A 10,357-nucleotide genomic window follows, 5' to 3' on the forward strand; every position below is an offset into this window, starting at 1 on the left:
AACATTGAAAATTTTGGAGGTTTCTAATTTAGACTTGATTGTTAACTGGTCTAAATCGCAAAATTGTAGACCGGAAGAGGCAGATTTTAGAATTTTTTATTTTCAAAATGAACCGGAAATTGGTAAGAAAAATTATTAACGCTTGTAACTTTGGTAATTTTAATGCTACAACATTGAAAATTTTGGGAGGTTACTAATTTAGACTTGTTGATTATCCTTAATAAATTACAAAATTGTAATCCGGAAGTGACAGATTTTGGAATTTTTTATTCTCAATATGAACCGGAAATTGGTAAAAATAAATATTAACGTTTGTAACTTTGGTAATTTTAACGTCACAAGAATGAAATTTTGGAAAATTATTATTTAGACTTGTTTATTAATCATACCAAATGGCAAAATTACAGAGCTTAAGAGACAGATAGTGCCATTTTTTATTCTCAAAATGAACCAAAAATTTCTAAAAAAAAATATTAACCCTTGTAACTTTGGTAATACTAATGCCACATTCATGAAATTTTGGGAAAATACTAATTTAGACTTGTTTATTAGGCGTTTTAAATTGCAAATTTGTAGACCGGAAGAGGCAGATTTTGGAATTTTTTATTTTCAAGATGGACCAGAAATTGCCTAAAAAAATTATGAATGCTTGTAACTTTGGTAATTTTTAGGCCAGATTAATGAAATTTTAAGAGGTTACTATTTTGGGGTTGTATATTGAGCGTATTAAATTGCAAAATTGTAGATTGAAAGAGACAGATTTTGAAATTTTTTATTCTGAAAATGAACCGGAAATCGGAAAAAAATAATGATTAACGATTGTAACTTTGGTCATTTTAATGCACAATAATGTAATTTGAAACTTGTTTATTATTTGTACTAAATTGCAAAATTGTAGACCAAAAGAGACAAATTTTGGAATTTTTTATTCTCAAGACGCACCAAAAATTGGCAAAAAAATTGCTTGCAACTTTGGTAATTTTAATTCTAAGATACCAACCTTAAAGAAAAATAACTGTCAAAGTGGCCATTTGCAACCTAAGCCAATGTGTCAACAATAAATTATCATTTTTATTGATTAATTTAAACAAACAAATACTTTTCGGGAAGCAATTGTGGTATAATTTGCCCACAAAATAATAACGGGATTCAACAAGTAATTAGGAAAGTCACTAATGGACTTAACGCACATGTAATCAACGAAATCGTAATCCCGTTTTAGACAACTGAGAAGTGTTCCGAATATAATTTCCAATATTATTACACTTTATTGTCCACTATGACAGTCATTTCTTTATCTAAGGTTGGAATCTTGATGATCTTTGGAAATTTTGAGATGACAAGGTTGGCATTATCGTCCCCCAGAATTCGACATTTGACAATTTAGTATCAAGGTTACGTAATTCTGCCCTTACAAACTGTTGTAAAAAAATATTTCTTTCCAGATTCTGTGAGGCAAACTGCATCGAGTGGTCCAAAATCATGAGATAATTCCCAAATAGACGCATAAATGTTTGTCGTCGTAAAAATAGAACAGAAAGGCTCAGCTTATCTCTCGTACGACCACTAAATATTCATACAGCATTACAGCAATTACCGCAGGTAAGAAACAAAACCGTATAAATTAGCACACAATTTGTTCAAACAGTTCTAGTTCCCCGTGTTCTTTTAAATGCAAAATGTCGCGATAGTCCCTTTCAAAATTCAGCAAGCGTTTTTTCAATTCTAAGCCTAGACAATGAGATACCGATAATCGCGGTTGGCGGTGACGTATCTCTTCCTCTATAATCGTCTCATACAATATTCAAATTGCGGTTAGTTTCGTTATAAATTAAACTTATCGGCATAATTCCCGTTTTTTGGGTCGCCATCTTGCATTTTAAGCAGCCATAATTGTCTTCTTTTCTGACCTCGCGATTACCGAGCCCGCGATAAAAATTCGTAAAAATAGAACACGTGTGCTCTTGCTTAGAGTGCATATAACACACACATATTTTTAAAAAAACGTTTTTAGAATTTTAAATTTAGTTTGGCAAGGAATTTTAGTGCAGCAAAAGAAAAAAGTTGTTGCAACGGAGATGCAGCCTACTCTGACGCCGACGCACCGTTGGTAAATAAATAACAATGTCTTAAATTTGGCTATTTTTCGGCTAAAATTAGTGTCGTTAACCTACATCAAACGTCTTGGAGTTGATCGATTTTAACACACCTGCATCGATACACTCCTTAAATAATAATTGATGGGGTTGGCGTGATTAGGGTTGCAAGGGTGTCGAATTTCCATAATTGACACCTTTGGGCTAATTGCATAAATGGGCTCAATGAAGGCCGATGTTTGTGTTTGCAGGAAGCGGAGGGCCTGGCGTGCAGCTTTTTTGGCGGTTTTACTCCTGTAAACGCACGAGTAATTAGTGTTCCTGTTAGATTAGATACATGTTTGTGGGTGGTTTATCTAATTTATGGTAATTTTATTGGAAGCAATAGAGTAAAACTGTGAAATTATTCGTTTCGTATATTTTAGGAAAATTTATGGGGTTTGGTGTGTCGCCAGGACTTGATGACGATAACACAATCTAATTAATAGCGCGGCGAAGTTCAAAATTTTCAATTTGGGACGATGAGGTTAGGTTTATATTTATATAAAATAGGCTATGATTTCTCCGACAAATTTTATTGAAAAATAATTACAAAATTTTATTTTCTTCACTTTTCCTTGAAAATTTTCTAAAATCCGTTCCTGTTGACAAAAAAATTTGAGATTTTAGGTAGACAGTCAGCAAACTAGAGAAAGTAATCTCTCCAAATTTCATTGTGCTAGAGTCAAAACTGCTAAAGTTACAGGTCCGAATTGAAAATATTCGAAATTTTTGGCTCAGCTTGAAAATAAAAATTTCTGAAATCCGTCCTTGTTGTTCAAAAAAATTGAGATTTAATACAGACAATCAATAAGTTTGCAAATTTCATTGCGCTAGTGTCAAAACTGTTGAAGTAACAGGTCCGAATTGAGAATATTCGAAATTTCTGGCTCGTCTTAAAAATAAAAATTTCTAAAATCCGTCTCTGTTATTTCAAAAAATTGATATTTGGTACAGATAGTCAACAAGTTAGAGAAAGTAACTTCTCCAAATTTCATTGACCTAGCATCAAAAGTACTAAATTACCGGTCTGAATGGAAAATATAGAAAATTTTTGGCCCGTCTTAAAAATGAAAATTTCTAAACTCCGTCCCTGTCCCTTAAAAAATTTGAAATTTGGTACCGAAAGTCAACAAGTTAAAGATAGTAACCTCTAGAAGTTTCATTGCGCTAGTGTTAAAACTGCTAAAACTACAGGTCCGAACTGAAGATCTTGCAAATTTTTGGCTCATCTTGACAATGAAAATTTCTAAAATCCGTCCCTGTTGTTCAAAAAATTTGAGATTTTAGGCAAACAGTCATCAAGCAAAAGGAAGTATCTGCTCCAAGTTTCATTGCGCTAGTGTATAAATTACAAAAATTACAGGTCCGGATTTAAAATATTGGAAATTTTGGTCTGTCTTGAGAATAAAAATTTCTAAAATCCGTCCCTGTTGTTCCAAAAATTTGAGATTTAGTACAGATAGTCAACAAGTTAAAGATAGTAACTTTTTCAACTTTTATTGCTCTTACCATCGAAACTATCAAAATTGGAGGTCCGAATAGAAAATATTGGAAATATTTGACTCGTCTTGAAAACGAAAATTTCTAGAATCCGTCCCTGTCGTTAAAAAAAAATAAGATTTAGTACAGATCGTCAGCAAGTTAGTGGTAGTAACCTTTTCAAATTTCATTGACCTACCATAGAAAATACAAAAATTACAGGTCCGAATTCAAAATCTTCGAAACTTTTGGGCTTTTTTGAAAATAAGAATTTGTAAAATCCGTCTCTGTTATTCAAAAAATTTGAGATTTTAGGCAAACAGTCAGCAAGTGCGCAAAAATAACCTCTCCAAGTTTTATGGTACTGGTGTCAAAATTACTAAAGTTACAAGTATGAATTTAAAATATTGGAAAATTTTGGCCCGTTTTGAAAATTAAAATTTCTAAAATTCATCTCTGTTGTTCAAAAAATTTGAGATTTGGTAAAGATAATTAACAAGTAAGAGATAGTAACCTCTCTAAATTTCATTGACCTAACATGAAAATTACTAAAATTACAGGTCCGAATGAAAAATATTGGAAACTTTTGGTCTTGAACATAAAAAATTCTAAAATTCGTACCTGTAATTAAAAAAAATTGAAATTTGAAACCGGTTGTCAACCCGACAAAAATAGTACTCCCTCCAAATTTTATTGTTCTAGCATCAACATTAATAAAATTGCAAATGCGAATGAAAAATAGCGAATTTTTGGCTCATTCCGAAAATGAAAATTTCTAAAGTCCGTTCCTGTTGCTCAAAAATTTTGAAATTTGGAACAGACAGTCAACAGGTCAAAAATAATAATGGAAATTTCATTGTCCCAGCATCCAAACTACTAAAATTACAGGTCCGAATTAATAATATTGAAAATTTTTGGCCCATCTTGAAATTAAGGAGTTCTTAGCAAAAAAGTGTGGAAAAGTTTTTCAGTTTTTCTCAAATATTCTCGCAAAGACTTACTCTAGCGACTTCTTTAGTTGATTAGAAAGCAAAGCTATTGAGAATCAGAACTCTGTGTTTTTAGACCATATGTGTCGACCCAACTAGAAAATTTCCAAAAAGCTTTAAAATCCGCCCACTCTGACATTTTCTTCGCATTTAATTTTTCCATGTTAATTACACTTTTCCGTAATTTAATACATTTTCTCATATCAAAAAAACAAGCACCTCCCCACACAGAGACAGCCCTCCAGGCGCTACCCCTTCTGTTATAATTATAATACTAAAATACGCCACAGAAACTTTCTCCGAATATATTATAATTCAATTTTCAACTTTTTTCATTACAAGTTGGACGAAATAGCGGTGTTACCACCACCGGATTCCCCGGAAATGCCAACTGAATAGAAAATAATCTAAACAATTGTTTCTGCGTATGTGCCTTGCGGTTTGATATTTTTCCAGAGAATCTCTTCATAATCGCGGTCAAAATTGTCTGATTCCGAGTACTACACCGTTTAATTAAAAAAATTATGTTTACGTGCGAGATTATGAATGATCGGGAGCCACCAGAGCCCAAAAGACTCCAGGGAGTCAAACTTTTCGTTTATTTAAGTTAAAACTGCTCTCATTACCATATTTATCATCATTTGAAATAATTGAAATTATTTCGTGTGTGTAGTGGCGAAATGGGGCAGCGGAGAAAAAAATAAAATTCGAATTCTGGTGGCGGCGCCTCCATTATTACCACGAGTTTGAAACAATGGTGTAACTATAAAATGCAAATATGGTAGTTAAACCCATTATCGACTGGGTGTGAAACATGCTCGTGGTTTTAATGGTACAAAAAAAATAAAACTATTAACAATATGTACCATAGAATAATCTTGTTGAAGGTGGTAATAAAATTGATTTAAATGTCGACTCGGAACCTTGGATTTTAATGGATTCGTTGGATTTTCAACATTTTACGTTGGCAAAGTTTCGGAACCAATTTGTCATCATCAGGATGATCTTTATCCGGTTACTTGATTATTTTCGCCCCAGGACAGTGCCACCGTTTTGGGGACTTTTAGTTTTCGATATTTTGGTGGAAGAATCCAGAATCGTATCTGGGATAAAATCCCGCTTTCCCCTGATGGATCCTTAATTAGAGCGCGTCCCGAACCATCAGAAATATTCTCGCCACACTCTAATATTATAAACTCATAAATTAAAAAAAAATGCTCGGCATATATCAAGCAAACAAGCCCTGGCATCCATAAAACAAGCTCTCCCACCCCCAGCCTCCCCTCCTCTCCGCTAAATACTGCAGGGAATAAAATCGAGAGAGAAGCTAAAAACGCAAAATAGAGACGCGAAAATATGTACAAAGAGAGCCCTAGCAAAAGTTGTGTGTAGGAGTGGGCCGGGGGAAGGGGGGCGTCGCCGCGCAGGAAGGGTCGGGGGTAAATGTAAACTGCGGGAAGTCCCGGGGCGGAAGTGCCCCGCTATACCAGGAGAGGAGAATCGCACTCATCCAGCATCCGGGAGGTGGGATCTCCACCACGGAAAAAAAGGGATAAGAAAAGAGGGTGTCCGAGGCGCTTTTCGCGCTCTTTGACTCCGCTTCCGCGGACTCTGGGGGGGCATTTTATGGGGGGCCCCACCACACTATCACACCACCCCCAATTCGGTTGGTAACTAATTTAACCGGACAGTGTCGCGTTGGATTTTTCTGGGAAATTGTTTGAAAAACCTCCCCTAATTGGTGCGGATTTTTCGAGTTGTGGATAAATTAGTCGGGGGAGATGGTGAAGTTTGGGGGCGGCGAGCGCCCGTGGTGGAATAGCCGGCTACCCCTTCAGCAGCCTGTTGAAATAAAATCCACATTTTAAAGCATATTCATATCGATCGGAACTTTTTAACACTGGGTCCCTTGCCAACCTTCCCTCTCGTTCAACCCTCTCATTCCGTATCTAAATGCGTAGTAATCACCTACGCACAGACAAATAGTTCCACAAAAAAAAATTTTTGAAATTTTTCCTTTTCCCTCGCAACCCTTCCGGCGCCCTGCACCCTTCCGCCCCCCCCCCCCCCTCCCCTAGTCAAAAATTATAGATTTTTTAATCTGACGCAAAAATCTAATAATGCTGCGCAGAATTAGCGAATATAAAATTTAGGCGTGGTTACACGATCTAAACAGAGGATATGCAGATCGCTGTATTGACGTTTCTATTTGCGATTTAATTATGTATGGTCTCCATTTTTTCCCTTCAGAAAAGGGGGATTATTTGTTTTGAATACGTCTTTGCATCGTCGGCTTATTTGTTTAGGGGTTGCTAGTCGTGACCACGTTTCGTGGCGTGTGGAGACTTCATCAACTTGTAATTAAGTATGATGAGTGGATTGTCTTCTCGCTTGTGTCGTTAACAACTTCAACTTCTTGAGCCTTTTGGGGGTGGAAGTTCCGATGCTGGCGAATTCGCCCCGATTTATGATTTCGGGGGTGCGTACATGCTGAGAAATGTCGTCTGCATGTGAAGGAAACGGCGGTCTTAACGAGCTTGACCGGATTCGGGGAAATTTTATATTCAAAAACGGGAGAAAAGGGGTGAAGGGGAGGAAAAAGAGCTGTCTCGACAAACGACGAAATGCCAATATGCAGACGGGGGAAAGTTGCCACTTATGCCACGTTAAATTCTTAATAAACAAATTAGAATTTTTATTTTAATTAGCGGATTTTGCGTGCTCTGCCAAAATCAATTCCACGCGAAAAGGAAAAGTAATTTCCTGGTTTTGTTGCTTTCGGGGCGGAATTTACCCTGCGAATTATGGCAAAATATTCAGTCCATTTTCTTTGCGTTTTTGACATTTTTTAACTGTTTTGTTTTATTCTTCTATTTCAGTTGATTTTTACAGTGAATTCGTTCGTGTTGCAAAAGTTGCATTGTGAATTAGATTTCAGGGTACAAAAGACGATCGTGGTAAATGGCAAATGACCCCAGAATTGGTGCCAACTTTGTCATCTCAAAATTTTTAAACTTCAAGATTCCAACTTTAAATAACGAAATAACTGCCAAACTTGACACTTGGAATATAAATCGACCGCAATTTCCATTCTTAAAACGTAAAAATCAAACTACCTTAGATTTTTGGTTGAATTGGAGTGTACTTGACCGTTCGCACTAATCGAATTCTCTTTGGGATTGTACTTTGAAGTTTGTTAATGTCAGATCCATTTATTTTATTTTAGGTTATCTAAGGGAAATTGTCAATTTTCTTGCATAAACGCGAATTCAAGTCGAATTTGAAAGTTTGAAATTGAAGTTTTGACATTAGAAATGTCAATTGGATGTTTACTTACCACTCTGGTCAACTGTCACATTGGCATGTTTTGTTTTCGCCAACTTTAATAACTTTTATGTTTTGTGAACAGATATTATTTCAATTTTCTGTTTTCTAGTTCCTTTTTATAATTTTCTTGAAGTTTTGTAGACTTTACTTAGATAAATCCTTCTCGATTCTTATTAGGAAAAGTCAAATTTTCGTGATAATGATGCCAACCTTGTCATCCTAAAATTTTCAAAGTTCAAGATTTTAACCTTAAATAAACAAATATCTGTCAAAGCGGATATTTGCAACCTTGTGATCCACAAAATTTTTATTTAGGGTAGGCCATGAAAGAGAAAGACAAACATAGTTGGTTTAGGTTGCAAACGTTTACTTTGACAGGTATTTAATTAATTTAAAGTTGGTATCTTGATGAATTAACTTTAGAAATTTTGTAAAAGCTAGGTTGGCATCATTGCAACGGTAACAAACAAATTAAATTTTGACACAGTACATGGACAGAACTGACACGATCATCTTTGTACCCTAAAACCCAATTTACAATGCAACATTTGCAACCGGAACGAATTATACGATAAAAATTTCAAAAAAATTGACATTTGCCACCTAAACCAACTGTAACAAAATACGGCGTGTTTCAAAAAGATTTTTTTGGGGCCGCCTATGATTTTCCATACAAATTAAAAAATGCCGTTTTACGACAATAATGATTGGAACGTTGGTTACATAACCTCTCAATTGTTAAATAGGTGCTAATCTAGGCCAACTGGATCGCTGAAGGGATAGAATTGACTTGTTGCAAAATATTCAATCGATTTTCTTCGGCGTTTTTGATATTTTTTAACTGTTCTATTTCAGTGGATTTTTGCACTTTTTTAGAATTAAGTACAGCTGGCTTAAGTTGCAAATTTTACAATTTTCATCGTGTAATTTGTTCCTGTTGCAAATGTTGCGATGTGAATTAGGCTTTGAGGTACAAAAGACGATCGTGGCAATTGTTAAATTTTGGGGGACAATGGTGCCGCACTTGTCATCTCAAAATTTCCAAGGTTAATTCATCAAGATTCCAACCTTAAATTACAATTTAACTGTCAAAAATTGTTAAGTAGGTACTAATCTAAGCCAACTGACTTGCTGAAGGGATAAAACTGACTCAACTTTTGCTTAATTTTACCGTTTTTTGTTTAAATTCTTTACGTGTTGGCGATTTTGACATTTGACAAGTGACACTGTTGACACAAGTCCAAAGTGAAAGTAACTAGATGAAAATCAGTTTGAAACACGCTGTATCTTCTAGATTTTCTTTTGATCTTGAAAATTGTTAGCGATTTTCAAGGTTCCTAAATTAAGCAGGTTTGCTTGTTACTAAGGCTGAAACTCCACCCTCTTTTGGTTGCTAGGGACGTGTGACCATAAATGATGTCACAAGAAAGTTCTGTCAATTGATTTGAGGTGTAAAAACATTGTTCATCGCCAATGTTGTTTAACAAAGTTCTTGTAGAAGCATCAGAGTGTTAAAGATTGCTGTTTTCAATAATAATAGCAATGAAAAAATTCAATTGGAATTTAAAAGAGCTTTCCGATGACGTATTCGCGCCAGTTCAAGAGGCCTGTTCCTATTGGCTCAAAACTTTGTAGCAAACCTGTTAATTTTAGTAACCTTGGGCGATTTTGACGTTTGACAAGTGACACTGTTGACACAAATCCAAAATGAAAGTAACTAGATGAAAATCATTTTGAAACACGCTGGATCTTTGGGATTTGCTTTTGATCTCATAGATTAGTTTGCCTGGACGCTCTAATTCATTTAAACTTTGAAATTATTGCTTAATAGTTTATTTTTCTTCCTGTTTTATGAGTTACATTTAATTTATTGATTCTGGAATGACCCTAAAAGTCTGCATTTACTGGATTTCTTTCTTGGACTGTTTGTAGGAACTTAACGTTTTTTTATTTGTTTTTTTTCGTTGCAATTACAAGAATTCTCGAGCTTTTTTGATTTTTCCATCGATTTGGAGTTTTTGCACACTAATTTTTGAACCAAAAACGAAAATTAAACGAAAAATAAAGCGAAACTTGGCGTAATTCTGCTCGTTTTCGTCCCAAGGCAGTGAAATTTGGTCAAACTTTCTTATAAATTACAAAAGAGCCATTTTGGATCTTCGTACGTTTACCAAGAGAACTTCCTGTTGTGAGCCGATGGAGATGGAATGCTGTGAGAATAATCGAATCGTTGATCCCGTTGGAAATGTTGTTAATTTCCAACGTAAAATTCGAAACAATGAGTGTGCATCAAATGCATAAACCTTGTCGTAATAGAGTGGTAATGCAGTGTTGTACGTCATAAACAATTTGTTGACACAAACTGTGAATTTTGTCTTGGAATAATGAGCCGCTTAATTATGCTAACAAATATTGCTGTTTTCA

Source organism: Gnatocerus cornutus, chromosome 7 (genome assembly GCF_029298725.1).
Source record: "Gnatocerus cornutus isolate USDA-ARS CGAHR chromosome 7, icGnaCorn1.1, whole genome shotgun sequence".
NCBI classification, from domain to species: Eukaryota; Metazoa; Arthropoda; class Insecta; order Coleoptera; family Tenebrionidae; genus Gnatocerus; species Gnatocerus cornutus.